This window comes from Babylonia areolata, chromosome 19 (assembly GCF_041734735.1).
Source record: "Babylonia areolata isolate BAREFJ2019XMU chromosome 19, ASM4173473v1, whole genome shotgun sequence".
NCBI classification, from domain to species: domain Eukaryota; kingdom Metazoa; phylum Mollusca; class Gastropoda; order Neogastropoda; family Buccinidae; genus Babylonia; species Babylonia areolata.
Genome location: NC_134894.1, coordinates 41,569,722 through 41,585,925, shown reverse-complemented (window position 1 = coordinate 41,585,925; position 16,204 = coordinate 41,569,722).

Genomic DNA, 16,204 nt, shown 5'->3' with positions numbered 1-16,204 from the left:
GGAGAGAGAGAGAGAGAGAGGAAGGGAGAGAAAGACGGAGGGAGGGAGAGAGAGAAGGGGGGGAAGGGAGGAGGGGGAGGAGGAGAAGGAGGACAGACAAACCTTAAGACAATAAAAATGCAGACAGAGACAGAAGAAGAAGAAGATGATGATGATAATGATGATGAGCAGCAGCAGCAGCAGCAGCAGCAACAGCAACAACAACAGCAGCAGTAAGGCTTCCAGAAGAATATGTGGTATAAAGATTGTTAGATGATGATTTTCTGTCGTAACCTTTAGCAAGGAAATGATTCGAAATCATCGTTACAAACAGAAACAATTGTACATTCGCAGCCAGTAACGCCCAACAAAACGTCATTCCTCACATCCCAACCCCGACTACCCCCACCCCCCACCCCATTCCAAACCATACCCAAACCCTCTCCCACTTCCCCAATCCACGAGGTTATCTGAAATCCCCACCACTCTGGCGATCCTTCGTGATCCATGTCCCTCAGTTCCCTGCCCTCACCGACCACTGCCTGTCTGGTACACGGGACAGGAGGGCCGTGAAGGCGAAAAGACGACCCAGCGCGTCCTCGTTTTTTAACGACTCCTCACAGCTGTACGTTTCAGCAGATGCCAGAGGTCTGACCGGGGGCTGATAGGATCTGTCAGGGGCCACAGGATGGATGGTATGAGGCGGCTCCTAGCGTCCGACGAATGGTTGGCAGGGGGGGACGAAGGGAGAGTTTCTTAATGTACACCCCTCCCCTTTTCACAGGCTTTTTATCGATCAGCACATTTCGTGTGATGACCAGTTACGAACAATGTCAGTCTTACGGTGTGGGGGCCACTACGGGGGTTCAAAACAGCTTAATGCGCCCCTAGAAGTGGGGTGGGGGAGGGGTGGAAGGGGGCGGCAAAAGAAGAGGTGGTAAGGGTCGTGAGCCATTTTGCTATGAAGCACAAGAAATCAAGAGTCGCCAATACGAGGACGGAGCTGAACATTTTCGTTCACTGCATGCCAGTTTCCCATTTGTGAGGGATGGATTACCCCTACGTTGTGGTTCGGGGGTTCATGGGTATAGCAGTTTTATTGTCCTTCCCTTTCCTCTTTCTTTCTGTGCACTTTCATTTGCATGCGTGTGCACTGGCGTGCATAAAGTGTGCATGTGTGCCTGGGGTTGTTTGTTTCATTGTGTGCGCGTACTCGCGAGCGAGCAGGCGCATGCGCGTTTGTGTGTGAATGTGTGTGTATATATATGTGGGTGCGTGTGTGATCAGGACGATTGTCATGGCTTCTGAAGGCTCGTGGTTTTGTTTGCCTTCAGTTAAAGGTTTGGTTACATTTCGTGTCAGTTACAACATGAAAATGGACGGCAATAAATCACTTATACAAAACTTGATTTATATAAGTACCTAATCAATACTAACCAATACTAACAACAACACTCCCCTCACAGTGTAAGGAGACATTCGCACAAAGCGTACTGTATTAATTTTTGTTTCACGTTTTTTTAGTTGTAGACAAGGGTCATGTTGTGTAGCTTCCACTGTGACTCCGTTTGCCTGCAAGTCTGTCTGTTTGTTTGCCAGTGCGTCTGTCCATGCGTCTGTCTGTCTGTCTGTTTGTTTATTTAACATCATTCTCACTTAAACAGCGATGAATCCACACTTTAAGCCGATCGAGCTGATATCTGACACACGGCCAACATGAGACACGGAGAGGGTTTTCGCATTATTTGCCCTGGATCCATTCAACATTGAAGCTCTCCAAACCCCCCGTTCACTGCCCCCCACCAGGTCAGAATGAACGACTGGCGTCCATCTTCAGTTCAGCTCGTTTTCAAGCGCTTCAGTCTCATTCGTTAGCTGTAATTCCCCGTAGCATAGTGCTTAAAGTCTGTGATTCCATTTGCAAGAACTAGGTTTCCGTCTTTGTTTGTTGGTTTCAGAATCTGAATCAGAAGTAGATATAACTTAATCATCTCATTAAGAGAAAATAGGTAACTTTTATTGATTTATTTTAAAGTTATTTATTTTGGTTTCTTTGTTGTTGTTATTTTTCGTTCCTGCCCTTTCTTTGTTTGAATAATATTTTGTGTATACATGGTAAAGAGGATGTCAGTTCAGTGTATGATTCACCGTAGAGTGCTGCTAGGGTTATCCCAATAGACGTAAATGCTGACGGATCTCTCTCTCTCTCTCTCTCTCTCTCTCTCTCTTCTCTCTCTCACGAGCGCGCGCACCATCACATTATCACACGATATATTTTGACAGCTGACCGTTCTTATCCATTATGCCAGAAATTTGGAGGGTGGCAGTGGGGTGTGGGGACTGGGCATGTGAAGGGGGGAGGGGGCGTCATTAGCATATATACTGCTACCGCACCCTGTTCCTAATCTGTTCAGAAATCCCTCAAGGACAAAACACGCCGCCCTTCGTCAAGACGAGTCCAAAGCTTTCATTGTCGGCTGCCCCCTACAGGGGAAAGACCGCCATTGCCTGGATATTCCAAGAGGAGAGCTTTTCGTGCCCGTTAAGATTTGCTCTAATTCCATTATTTCCCTGAGTCGTTCATCACACATTTTATTTAAAGCAGTTATTCGGAAGGGCTTGAGGCTCTGGCTTCATTCTGTTGCTACATGACTCGAGGGGTAAAGCATCAGACTCTCCCCCCCCCCCCTCCCCCCCCCCCCCCCACTCTCTCTCTCTCTCTTTCAACAGCTTTGATGGGTGGGATACACAGAGCTTCGCGACTCCCCTCTGATTTCTCCAAGGGACAGATCTTGAGAGGCTATGGATCAGGAACAAAAGGAACGATTAGATTGTTGCTGATGGACGTTCTCTCTTTCTTTGTTTTTCATTTTTTCGTGGCTGACCCCACTATTACGTTGTTGCTGATGGATATTTCGTTCTGATCCGTTCACTGTGTCTTGTCCCATTTCTGTGTAATGGACCCAAGACAATTATAGTGCCTGATCCCACTCACTATTATATAAGTAGAAACTGATATTTCGCTCAATTTCATTCACTTCGCCTGGTCCAATTTCTGTATAAAGGAACGAAGACATAATACTAGTGTTTGATCCCACTATTATTTTGTTGCTGAAGGATACTTCGTTCTGATCCTTTCACCGTGCGCGGTCTAATTTCTGTGAAAAGGAACGAACACAATTATAGTGTCTGATCCCACTGTTACATTGTTGCTGATGTATATTTCGTCCAGTTCATTCACTTCACCGAGTCTTGTCCAATTTCTGTGTAATAAAACTAAGACAAGTATAGTGAGTAAGACAATTATAGTGTCTGATCCCAATGTTATATAGTTGCTGACTGATATTTCGTTCTAATCAATTCACTTGGCCATGCCGGGTCCAATTTCTGTGTAAAGGAACTAAGACATGATACTAGCGCCTAATCCGACAACTACATTGTTGCTGATGGATATTTCGGTCTAATTCATCCACTGTGCCCGGTCTAATTTCTGTGAAAAGGAACGAAGACATAGTAATAGTGTCTGATCCCATTGTTACATTGTTGCTGATGTATATTTCGCTCTAGTTCATGGTCCAATTTCTGTGTAAAGAAACTAGGCCATGATAATAGTGCCTAATCGCACTATTACATTGCTGCTGATGGGTATTTCCGTCTAATTCATCCACAGTTCCTGGTCCAATTTATGTATAAAGGAACTGAGATATGAACGGAAACCGTTTTGCTTTTGTTCTTGTTGTTTGGTTGACATGACTGTTCACAACAGGTACATGTCAGTAATGAGAAGAGGTTTGTTTTGTCTGAGTTTTGTGGGGGTGTTCAAGGCAGTGGGGACAGGTTACCTCAAGCAATCATAGATTCTGTCTGTCTGTCTGTCTGTCTGTTTTGTATGTCTGTCTCTCCCAATCTTCTCCTCTTCTTTTTCCTTTCCGCTCTCTCATCTACTTGTTTACCCCCCCCCCCCCCTTATCTTCTCTATCTCCCTGCAAGCAGTGTGCACACGTGTGTGTGTGAGTGTGTGTGTGTGGGGAGGGGGGGGGGGCGTGGGGGTGGGGGGGGGGGGTGATCGCGTGTGTATGTGAGTTGCGTGTGTGTGTGTGTGTGTGTGTGTGTGTGTGTGTCTGTGTGTCCATGTGTGTGTGTTTGTGTGGAACAAACTGATCTGATTGGACAATCAAGCCTTCTGTGTTGACCAGTTTGGGCGACATCCCCTCAGGCTGAGGGCCTGTGGAAGGACGGGCCGGGCGACACTGTCTTCGTTCTCTGTCTCCATCCACTATCTTTGTCCACTATCTTTGCTCACCATCTCTGTTCCCTTTGTCCACTATCTCTTGCTGATTTATCTCTGTTCTCTTTGTCCTGTATATGTTCACTGCGTATGTCCACAATCTATAGTCATTATATGTGTTTAGGTTCTCTGTCCCTTATCTTTGTTCACAGTTGTCCACTGCCTCTGTTGACTCTATCCGTTCACTTTGTCCTCTGCATGTTCACTGTATTGGTCCACCATCTATATTCATTATATGTATTTCGGATCTCTGTTCACGTCCTCTGTTCAATGCCTGTTCACTTTCTGCTGCGCAATATCATCTGTTCGCTTTCTCTATTCATTATGTGAATTCACTATCTCTGTTCGATATATCTGTGCACTGTCTCTGTTCACGATTTGTGTTCATAATCTCTGTTCACTATGTTCGCTGTTCATGTCAAACCGATTTTGACTTTGCTGGTAAAATTTTGTAGAACAAATCCACTCTTATAGTACACAAAAATATATACGCATGCACTCAAGGCCTGACGAAGCGCATTGGGTTATGCTGCTGGTCAGGCATCTGCCTAGCAGATGTGGTGTAGCGTATATGGAATTGTCCCGAACGCGGTGACGCATCCTTGAGAAACTGAAATTGAAACTATCTCGCTTCACAGTCTCGATTCAATGTCTCTGGGCACTGTCTCTGTTCACAATCTCACTTCGATATATTTGTTCATCATCTCTGTTCGCGGTCTATGTTCACTATCCTTGTTCACTGCCATTGTTCGTTATCACAATTCGTTATCTTTGTCCACTGCGTTTGTCCATTGTCCATATCAATGTCAGCATTTTTCTGTGTGCATTTTTCATACAGGTTCAGAGCAAGGTTTGGCTATAAGCACATAACGTTTGCACAGGTCTTAACTCTCTCCATACGAACGGAGAAAGAGACGACGTTAACAGCGTTTCACCCCAATTACCATCATCAAAATATTGCAAGCGGAAGGCTCTTATACTGAAGACGTGAATGTTGACAAAGAATACCACAGTTCTGACGACGGAAGCTAAAGGTTGGGTCATTCAGACACCCACTGGACATCCGAGGGGTCTGTGTAGAGGAGAAGAGAGGACTGGCTGTACTGAGTGAGTTAAATCCATTCCCACATCATCACCCCCGCTCCACGTCCCCACCTTCCCGTCTTTTTTTCTTCTTCACATCCACGTCAATGGGAATCATGTAACTATTTGAACGCGTGACTTGAATCCCAAGCGGGACAGAAACTTAAAGGGGATTTGATCCTGCCAAACGGCGTTTGTCAGTGGTTCAGAGCAGAACTGAAGTGCATCATAACGTTTAAGAGGGAGTTGTAGTTTAAATTTGTTTACCTGATTATCGTTTTCCAAATGCTCCACGTTTCCCCCCAACCGCGTTGAGTGCGTGTAGGGATGGTGTAAGGGGGTTGGGGGCGTGGGTGTGCTCTTGGGAGTGGATGTGTGTGTGTGTGTGTGTGTGTGTGTGTGTGTGTGTGTGTGTGTGTGTCTGTGCGCTTGTTTGCTTGAGTGTGTGTGTGTGTGTGTGTGTGAGTGAGGGAGAGAGACAAATAGAGACAAAGAGAGAGAGAGTATGTGTGTATGCGTGAGAGTACGTGTGTGTGCGTGCGTGTGTTTGTTTTTTTTGTTTGTTTGCTTGTGTGTGTGTGTGTGTGTGTGTGTGTGTGTGTGTGCCAAAGTGAACCAACTCCGGTGGTGGTTAAAACATCTGCCTGATGCAATTCTTCTTCAAGCTTATATCTGTTATGATCCAGTTTCTTTCAGCTAGCACACATATCAAAGGGACCAGATTCATCAGAACTCCTTTTTGCTTTTTGTATGATTTCTTACTCATTGTGATGCATGTTATACATAAAATTAAGTTTGATGCGACAAACTGTTAGCTGTTTTAGAAAATTCATTCATTCATTCATTCGAGCATGCATGTATTCATTTATTCCTTCGCTCATCTTTGAGCAACGCCTGTCCGATTTCCCGTGGTCAACGATATCATTTCCTCAGTACACGAATCAAAAGAAGAAATACCGCCTGTAACCTAATTTGCATTGGTATCTTCAGTCACTGTCTTTCACACCAACCCGACAGCACAAAGCTGATTTACCTGCAGAAACTCGGAGCCAGAGACACCATCTCTGGAGACAAATCGCTGTTGTTGTGTCCTCCTTCGGAAGTTCCCTTCGGTAAAAGAAACATGCAATTACCACAAACGTGGTTAGACTCTGTGCCCGATTTGTTGAAGATTCCATTGAAAGCTGTAATTACCACGCCCTTTAAAGTGCATGGCAAGGACGGTTAGTGTTCGTTTTGTGCCTCCCAACAACACGGAGATTGTGTGAATCCCTCGTTCCACTGCGACTTTTTTGGTTGTCCAATTGAATTAAGTTCGCTCAAGTTCCATTAACTGTTTGTATCAACCATTTGTTGACAAAGAAGCCACATTTGGAGACGTTATTCTGTTACAAGGCCCAGACTTGTGCTTCAATTTACAGCTGAAGTTTCGAGTACTTCAATGTAAAGTCTGCTAGGTTCTGGACTCCGGCAGTAAAACGCACTGCACAGTGCATGATTTATTGTCACATATTTCGCTTAAGATTCATGATGCCGTTGGGAAATGGTATCAGTAAAAGGAAGCGATATCTATTTCATCTGTCTAAAATACACTTATATTTAAAACAAAATTGTGCAAGAGAAAGATTTGTAGTTGTCCTGGGTTCCTTTGCAAATTGTCGGTACAGATGTATCATTGATTAGAAAGACTAGCGCCCAGACAGCCAATGCTATGTAGAAGAAGGCCGGGGAGTGGATTTTCCTTTGATGTTGGCCATTCTGTTGAAGTTTTCACAAGAGGGTTAAAAAAAACAAACAAACACACATAAACAAAAACACATTCAAGGACATGATTATACATTGCACAGAAGCACACATTAAAATAGGAATATGTAACCACAAAAATACTACAAGCGGGGAGCTCGCTTTTGTAATAATAAAGCGGTTTCAACAACACACTTTTACTGCAGAGATGATCGTGAGGATCTGGTGATTCTGTTAACAATTTACCAGATCAGCAGACATGGGAGATCATACGGTTTGTTTGTTTTTTATCCGTCACAACCCAAGTTCACAGAGCCGCTTTCTGCGCATAATGTCTCAAAACTGGTCGCTTTATTTACCATTCCAGCGTAAAGATGTATGATAAAGGTGTGGCTCAAACAGCAGAACGGTCAAACAGCTTTTCATTCTCACGTTTCGCTTTGTTCTGACAGTTCTTTATGTTTTTTTCCCCAGCCGCTTGTTTTGTTGATGCTGGTTTTTTTTGCTGGTTGTTTCATTTTGTTTTGATGGAGACGCCTTACTTTTAAATGGAGGCTCAGAACCGTGCACTCTAACAAAGTTTAGATTTCCCTCACGAGAACTGTACGGACTGCTGATGTAATTCTTTGCTTCTATGTCTGTATTTGGTTTGTTTGAGTTGTTTCCTTCTTTTGTAAAGCTATGCAAGAAAGCCGAAAACAAAGCACAACTCGATCGAGATCTATATATAACTACAGAATACAACTTCACGTGACCATCATGACGGCTATAATCACATCAATGGTTACTGACACATTATTTTAGCCGTTCTGAAATGGCACCGTCACGAAAATCCATCAGACTTCACACACAAAAAAAGAAGAAAAAAATCCAAGCTGCGTTACACTGTTTCTGTCATGCAACAAAACTACGTTCATCTGTATTACTATACTCATATATATTTTTGTTGTTCTTTGTTGTTGCTTTCTCTCCCTGAAATCGCGTGCTGGTTCGCAATCATAAAGAATCGGAGAATATCATGCCAGACGTACAAGCTTACTTGGCCCAGTTCCTTTGCAGTCTTTGCAACACGGCCGTGCTTGTTGAGACCGACATCTGATCTTCCTGGTAACGCGTCAGGGACTGGAGTGGTCATCATGAGGTCAAAGGCCTGACCACGAGTCTGAGAGCCTATGTCAAGAGGACAGACACATCTTTCCAGGATCATCTGGTCAGGATCTTTGGGTTCTTCTCAATGCACTATTTCCTCTCACGACGTCTTCCAGTCGACAAGTGTATGTACTCTAACCCACGGCCGGGCAGTCCCAAAGACCGTCGTTCTGAAGACAACAGTACCGCGTCAGTAAACTATCCCGAGACTGGAGAGGTATGGATATAGCAGACAGGCGGCCAGTGTTGACCAGCATTCAAGGAGTCAAGAGCCGAATCCTGCATGATAGCCTGTCCAGTACAAGTCTTTATCTGTCTTTTTTTCCTGTGCAAGGCCGGAATAGATTGGCTCAGCTTCCGTCATGAGTTGTTCGTTGTCATCACTTTTCTTTCTCGTCAGACCCGCCAGTCTCTCTCACTCTCTCCATTTTCTATCTCTTTGTGACCAGTTAATTTTATATTTCCATTTGTGTGTGTGTGTGTGTGTGTGTGTGTGTGTGTGTGTGTGTGTGTGTGTGTGTGTGTGTGTGTGTGTGTGTGTGTGTGTGTGTGTGTGTGTGTGTGTGCCACTTTTCAGTCTTAACCGTAATGTAATTATTATTCATTAATTCAATCATTCATTCATTCATTCTTTCGCTGGTTAGGTGCTTATTGATTGATTATGTGATTGATTGATTCATTCATTCATTTACATGACATGAGAATACAAACAGCGATAAGGATAACCTTCGATGGAAGAAACAAAAATGGAGCATGCAATATATTACACATTTCCAACTCGTTCCCATTTCTTATGTGTGTACGGTATGCATAGACTGGTCATATTCAGCTTTTGTTGTGCGGTCGTATGCACAGATACTTATTACCTGATCAGTAAATATATCTGAAATATTGTTTTATTCAACAAGGCGTCTGAAGTATAGTATTGTGTTTACTGACTACCACGTGGTAAAGAAAAATGTGTGCGTCTGTCATGTTTTGAGACTAGCTGGAAAATAATTACTTGCTTTCGTCAACTACCCCCACCCTATCCCCTCCCACCGCCTCCACTACAGTGCAGGTCAAGGCTGGACAAGTGAATGTCAAAGGAATAAACTCAAACACGGTCAGTGGGCGCCAAGCAAGTACCATGGTGTGGTTCAAGGTAATTCAATAACATTCCTTTCCTTTCACAACCATCTGCCTCTTCGTCGCCCCCCCTCCCCCCCAACCCCCCACCTCCCCTACAGGACAGAGAATAGCTAGCAGAAGCACGCCGCCACCCCCCACCTCCCAATCCCTCCTCCAAGACCCACCCCTCTTTCCACAGACTGAGCACAGAGATGATTGCTGGGGGCAGGATTCAACATGTCTTGAGGCTGTCACCGCTGCATGTTTCCCAGCCCTTTCCCCGCCCTACTCACAGCCTTTCAGTGCACCGGGAGAGCCTCACGCAGGGCCCAATTATCCGTGAATAACTTCGTTTTAATTCTGGAGTCGAAGACTTGCACAAGAAGCCAGTGACGTTTAGCGATTGCGACATGTAGCAGATAATGCTTCCAGAGTCAATGATATGCATCGTAGCCAGTCTCTTTGGTCGAAGACAACTCATTTATCATAGCCTTTCTCTTTTGTCGAAAGACGACTCATTTATCATAGCCACTCTCTTTGGTCGAAGACAACTCATTTATCGTAGCCTCTCTCTTTGGTCGAAGACAACTCAATAAAAACAAAACAAAACAAAACAAAACATAAACCGCAGACGGACGAGTAAAAGGAAAGGGGAAATATTTGCTAACCACGAATGTAATGAAAACTCTGAAGGAAACCCGTCAACCAAAAGCTAAAACCGGAGCTTTTGAGAAAAAGTAAGCAGTGCAACACGGTTGTACAAATTGAAATTCTTATTTTCCTGCAACGCCGAATGTGTCATATATAGACGAATGTGTTGTCATCAACACATATCCAGTGCAAACATGGAATGAAATTATACAATTACCTCCAATGCAAAGCAAATGTAAAGCAATGTTAGGCAGACAGTTCAAGAAAACACTATAACATGATAGCACGAATATTTGTCAATGTGAAAAAAGAAGTGTTCCTTCGTTTACTCCCAATTTGGCAAGTATAATTTTGACACAGTGAATTGCAGCTTACTTATCCTTTGTGGAGCTTCAAACTTCAAACACCATTTCAAACAAATGCACATGGTTTTGTTTCATTTCTTTTGTTCGAGATACTGGATCAGGCTACGATTGTAAAAGTGTATGCCCTTTTCGTTGTTTGCACACACACACACACAAAAAAACAAAAACAAAAAAAAAACAAAAAATGAGAGCGGGGCTGGAGTATGGATAAGCACGGCTATTGAAAGGAGAGAATGATTAATTCATATCGTCAAGTGAAACATTGGTTCTCAACCTCTCACACGCACAACATTCGCAAACCAGCTAGATTTCTGAGCGATAGCGGAGTCTATCTATCAGTCTCATTATCTTTTTTGTTTGTTTAACAGGAACTTCGCCGACTTTGTTTCTGGTTACAGAGGGTCGTGACTGTAAAACAAGTGTGCCTAAATCCTGCTCTCAGTGCTGAATATATCACCCTCATGAGAAAAACAAAAAAATAAAGAAAAGCAATTCATTCATTCATTTATTCGGAAATCCTTTACAGCGTTGTCTGAATCAAAGCATGATTTTGTTCCCAAAGATTTGCGCCGAGCGTTCTGATCCAGGTGGAAATATATATATATATATATATATATATATATATATATATATATATATATATATATATATATGGAAACAGTACACAGAAAACTCACTTTGATTTGACCATCTCACTCGCGCCATTATGTCATTAGCTTTGCTCATTCTTACATTAGGAGAACTCGTTTAGACAATTAGTGTGTTACGATTCTTAACCTTTACTGTATTGTGCTATCTGGCGGGGAGGGGGGGGGGAGTAGCTGTAGAAGGGGAGGGGAGGGGCGGGAGGTGAACAGTACCACGGATGCAGCCTGTGTTGTGCTCTGTGGGTGAGGTGGCAGCAGCAGTGTCGCTGTGGGTGAATGCAGTCAGGGCTTCCAAGGCCTGCTCTGATTTCTCCTGGGGGAGAGACAGGCCGTCGTCAAGAAGAAAGAAAACAAGATTGTTTAATCAGATTGTAAGCGATCGATGCCCTACTTCCATCACCCCTTCAGGTCAGATCCCCACCCTGTCATCACAGTCTGCTTCTGTGTACAGACAAGTAATATGTACAAGGATGAAGGCTTTCTCATTTTCAGTCTCATCAATGCACCATCTTCACAGACGTCTCTACGGCATTAATCTCAAGCCATGCACCCCGAAATCCTCAACGCCAGCAACCCACATAAAACTATCTTTGTAAGGTCGCCATGAGGCCACACACTAGAGGTTACCCTGCAGTTCGGTGCTGTTCGCGGGTGCCTTTTCTGTTTCAGCATTTGCAACAAAGTCCAACATCATTATCATCAACAAAGCCCCCTGCAAACAACAATATATGCACCAAGTCGTGGAACCAAAATGAGCGAGCTCTTCTCTGGAGGGGAGCCCGCCATGAAGCCCCCACCCCCACCCAAGTTCCCATGGACTTGTCAATACCAATGATTTTGACAGAAAAGGGACTGGAAACTAAGGTGACCGTGAGGGTAGGACACGAAAGGCCAAAGAAATTGGGACGTTTTCAGCATTTACGTGATTAATAACATGATAAGGATAAGCTAAAGAGGATGCTCACATGAATACCTGTTTAGTGTTTAGATTAAGTGGCGCTTCTATTCATAACATCCACGAGGGCCATTCAGACCTGAGGGATAAAGACACCTGCAGTGTCATTGGGGAATGATCACTTTCAAAGAGCGTTAATGAAATGTACGACACTCACATTTGTGGTCCCGTTCTGTCCATTTGAGACCGCGACACGTCAAGCTCCATGTAGGAGCCGTCTGGGAAATGAAATATCTTGGTTTTGGTCTTCACGTGCTGAAGTTAGAATCCATGACCTCCCAGTCGACAGTAGTAGTATCAACCACTTTGCTGTAACTAAACCTTTTTTTGGTACTCAAACAAAACCAAAAAAACTGGAATATGTGAAAATTATAAGACATTAGACTTTGTGTCAGGTTTACCTAAAAACGATGTAAAATACAGAACAGGAGAAACCTTTGAGCTTACAAATGTTCGTGTTTTACTCACCAACTGTTTACATATGAATGTTGAATTACAAAGTAACACCGAACACAGATTTAAGAGTATTATGAAGCTGAAAAGAAACCGTTTGTACAACGTTTACGTCTACTATGAAACAAATGACATTGTTACCGACACTGCTTGCGAAATGTTGTACATGCTGTGGACAAAAATAACGAAGACGTTGCGACTGATTCATTTCAGTACTTTATTTGCTGACATATTGGTAGATGTCCTGTATCTGCAATGTATGAACGCTATCATTTCATTTACGCTTGCCCTACACCCAGGTCCCACCCACACTCCACCTACCTCGCACCCTCATCATCCAGAAAGTGGTCAGGGGAGTTCTGTTGTCGTGTCCGTGTGTCCACCATATTTTCACCCAAGTCAGTCAAACGAAAGGATTCACATCCTGGTTTCAGATTCCGAAGAGGCTGGGTCACCCTGAACGGAGGCTACCAGGCACACCAGGATCCCTTCAGGACACTGGAGAGGAGACACCAGACTACCATCTACCGCCTTCGCACAGGACACTACGGCCTCCGAGCACACCTGAAGAGGATTGGAGCGGCAACCACATCCCTATGTGATTGCGGCCAGGCTGACCAGACCCCATCCCATATTCTCCAAGATTGCCCCCTGTATGAGAAGATGCGGCAGCAGTCCTGGCTTGGGGGTGCTGACCTCAACACCAAGCTCTGGGGGACGGCAGCCGATCTTCACCGGACGTCCGAGTTTGTGGCATCCCTCGGACTTCGACCCTGACCGCGTAGCTGTCGAACGCAAAAGAAAGAAAAGAAAGAAAGATTCTGGTTTGTTCTCTCTGTCACCGTTGCAGCGCCAGTTGCCCAGTCGGGCCGCCATAGAGCCACATGCAAAGGAACAACCCGCGCTGCTGCAACATCACTTGGGTCACGTAACTAATATTATCACTTTTATTATCAGTTTTCAGTTTCAGTAGCTCAAGGAGGCTTCACTGCGTTCGGACAAATCCATATACGCTGCACCACATCTGCCAAGCAGATGCCTGACCAGCAGCGTAACCCAACGCGCTTAGACAGGCCTTGAGAAAAAAAAAAGAAAAAAAGAAAAGAAAATACTGGATAAATACATAAAAAAAGAACTACTACTACTAATAATAATAATATGTATAAGGCGCAAAAACTTCATGAAGTCAACTATAAGCGTAAAAGTAATAATAATAATATCATTATTATATCCCTCAAAGAAGCCTCCACAGCGATTTGACATTATAATGGTGGAGCGGTGGCGTGGGGTGTTAATGCACCCGACTAGGAAGTGAATGTCCACGGGTTCGAGCGCCGTATACGGACATGGATGTTTACCCCCCTCAACTAGGCCTTGAGTGCTTGTCTTGGTGCTAATTTTTCGAATGAGAAGATAAACCGAGGTCCCGTTTGCATCACGCACCAAGTGCATGTATAAAAAATCCCCTGGCAGCAAAAGGGTTGTCCCTGGCAAAATTATGAAAAATTCTACTTTGATGATGATGCAAATACACTTTATAAAAAAAAAAAGAAAAAAAAAAGGATGATGCTGCGCTGTGGTGACACGCTCTCCTTGGGGAGAGCCGCACCATTTTTACACTGAGAAACCTGTTATGACAAAAATGCATCACAACACAATACAATGCAGTGTAATGCAATAGAATAACACAGAACACAATGCAATGGAATGTAATGTAACGCATTACAACATACACAAACTCACATCATCAACCCCTGATCCTAACGCACCTCCATACCACAAACGCACATTTGAAAGGAGGGAGTCATCCGCGTGCAGTGTGTCACTGCCCGCTTGAAAGGGCCAGCAGGGAGGGCAGATAATTACACACTGCCTGCTGCTTGTCTCCCCTCGTTCACGGCTCCCGCCTTTGGGAGTGTGTGTTTCCCGACCACTGATTTCAGCCCGGGGTCCCCTGTCTGTCCACCCAGCTGGAAACTGTCTCCTTGACCGAGTGGACATAGCCAGAGCCTGATTTGATTTATTAGAGGGTGAAGTTTTCTCTTCATTTTCTTTCCTTTTCCTTACTTCCCCTCTCCCCCTCCCGTCACCCCTAACCCCCCCCCCTCCCCCCATCCCCATCCTTTTTTTCTTTTCTTTTTTTTCATCATTCGTTCTTCCTTCCTCCATTTCGAAAAAAATCATTTTGTCCCCCTTCTTCCCTTCCTTCTGTTTTTCTTTTAATTCTTAAATACTTTTCTTCTTATTATATGTATACTTTCTCCGTTTCTTTGTGCAGACGGGTGGTAATTTTGTAAGCCACTCGAGAGTGTTTCGTTAACTTGAAACGCATTATCCTCTTGAGAATACGAACAAGGGAAGAGTTTTTTGGACAGCTCATTTTCCTCATAATTCCTTCCCCTGCAGTCAAGTGTGTGTGTGTGTGTGTGTGTGTGTGTGTGTGTGTGTGTGTGTGTGTGTGTGTGTGTGTGTGTGTGTTGGGGTGGGGGGTAATCTTTTCCTTTATTTCAAACTTTATTTTTTCTTTATTATCCTTTGGTTTGAAATATATAGAAATCGTTGGTGGTGTCAATCATCGGTTCACCACAAAACTTTTTAAAATGTATTTATTCATTTATTTATCCATCTAATTTTGTAGCCATTTCATATTGCTTCTGTGGCCTTGAAGCACTCAGTTCATTTTCATCTTACGGTCTTTATGTAACAGATACGCTGGTAATGTCACCTGACACTGCACGGGTTGATGTTATGAAAAGAGAAATGAGTAAGATGTCATACTAAGGGAATGACTATGACGTCATCGCAAGAGAATTAGTGAAATATGCACATTACTATTATTATCATTAATATGACGATAATGATGATGATGATTATTATTATTATTGTTGTTGCTGTTGTTGTTGTTATAATCATTATCATTACAAAGGAAAATGAGTGTGATTATAAAGTACGGTAAATGATTGTTTTAGCTGGTAATGTTCCATCTAACCATCAAATCCTAAACACCTGTGTGTGAGATGTAAAAGTCATGTTATGGCCACTTTCGAACAACCTATCAACCTCCCTACCTCCTAATCCCCCCCTCCGCCCTCCAACACCTCCCACCCTCTCTGCCAATACTGATAACGGAACTAAAAGAGGTGGTCAGCGATGGTTCACATTTAAAACAGCTTCCCTCCATCTGTTTGTCTGTCTGTCTGTCTGTCTGTCTCTCTGTCTTCGCACACATAGCTACTCCTCTCCTCTGGTGGATAGAACCGGGTGCAGAAACATCAGAGAAAATATTCCATAGTTGGCTTTGATGAGAGTGAGAGACGTGCAAAATGACAGAGAAGAAGAAGAAACCATTACTAGAAGATGATGATGATGATGATGATGATGAAGAAGAAGAAGAAGAAAAGAGATGAGAAGGACAGGAGGAAAAGGAGTAAGACGAAGGAGAGGGATTTTGGGACTTGTGCAGCAGCAACGATAATGAAGAGACGAAGAAGAAGAAGAAGAAGAAGAAGAAGAAGAAGAAGAAGAAGGAGAAGGAGGAGGAGTGGGAGGAGGGGAAAGAGGAGGAGGAGTAGTGGGAGGAGGAGAAAGAGGATGAGGATAATGATGATAGGGACTTGGAGAAGGACAGGAAAAAAAGAAGAAAAAAACATAACCTGAAAGAGCTTCATAATTTTTTTTTTACTTAATTTAAAAAAAATAGTTTTTCACTTCGGAACATCATCTTCATAAATATTCACAAAATAAACGATTGAATGTCACATAACAGTTCTAGAGATGCACA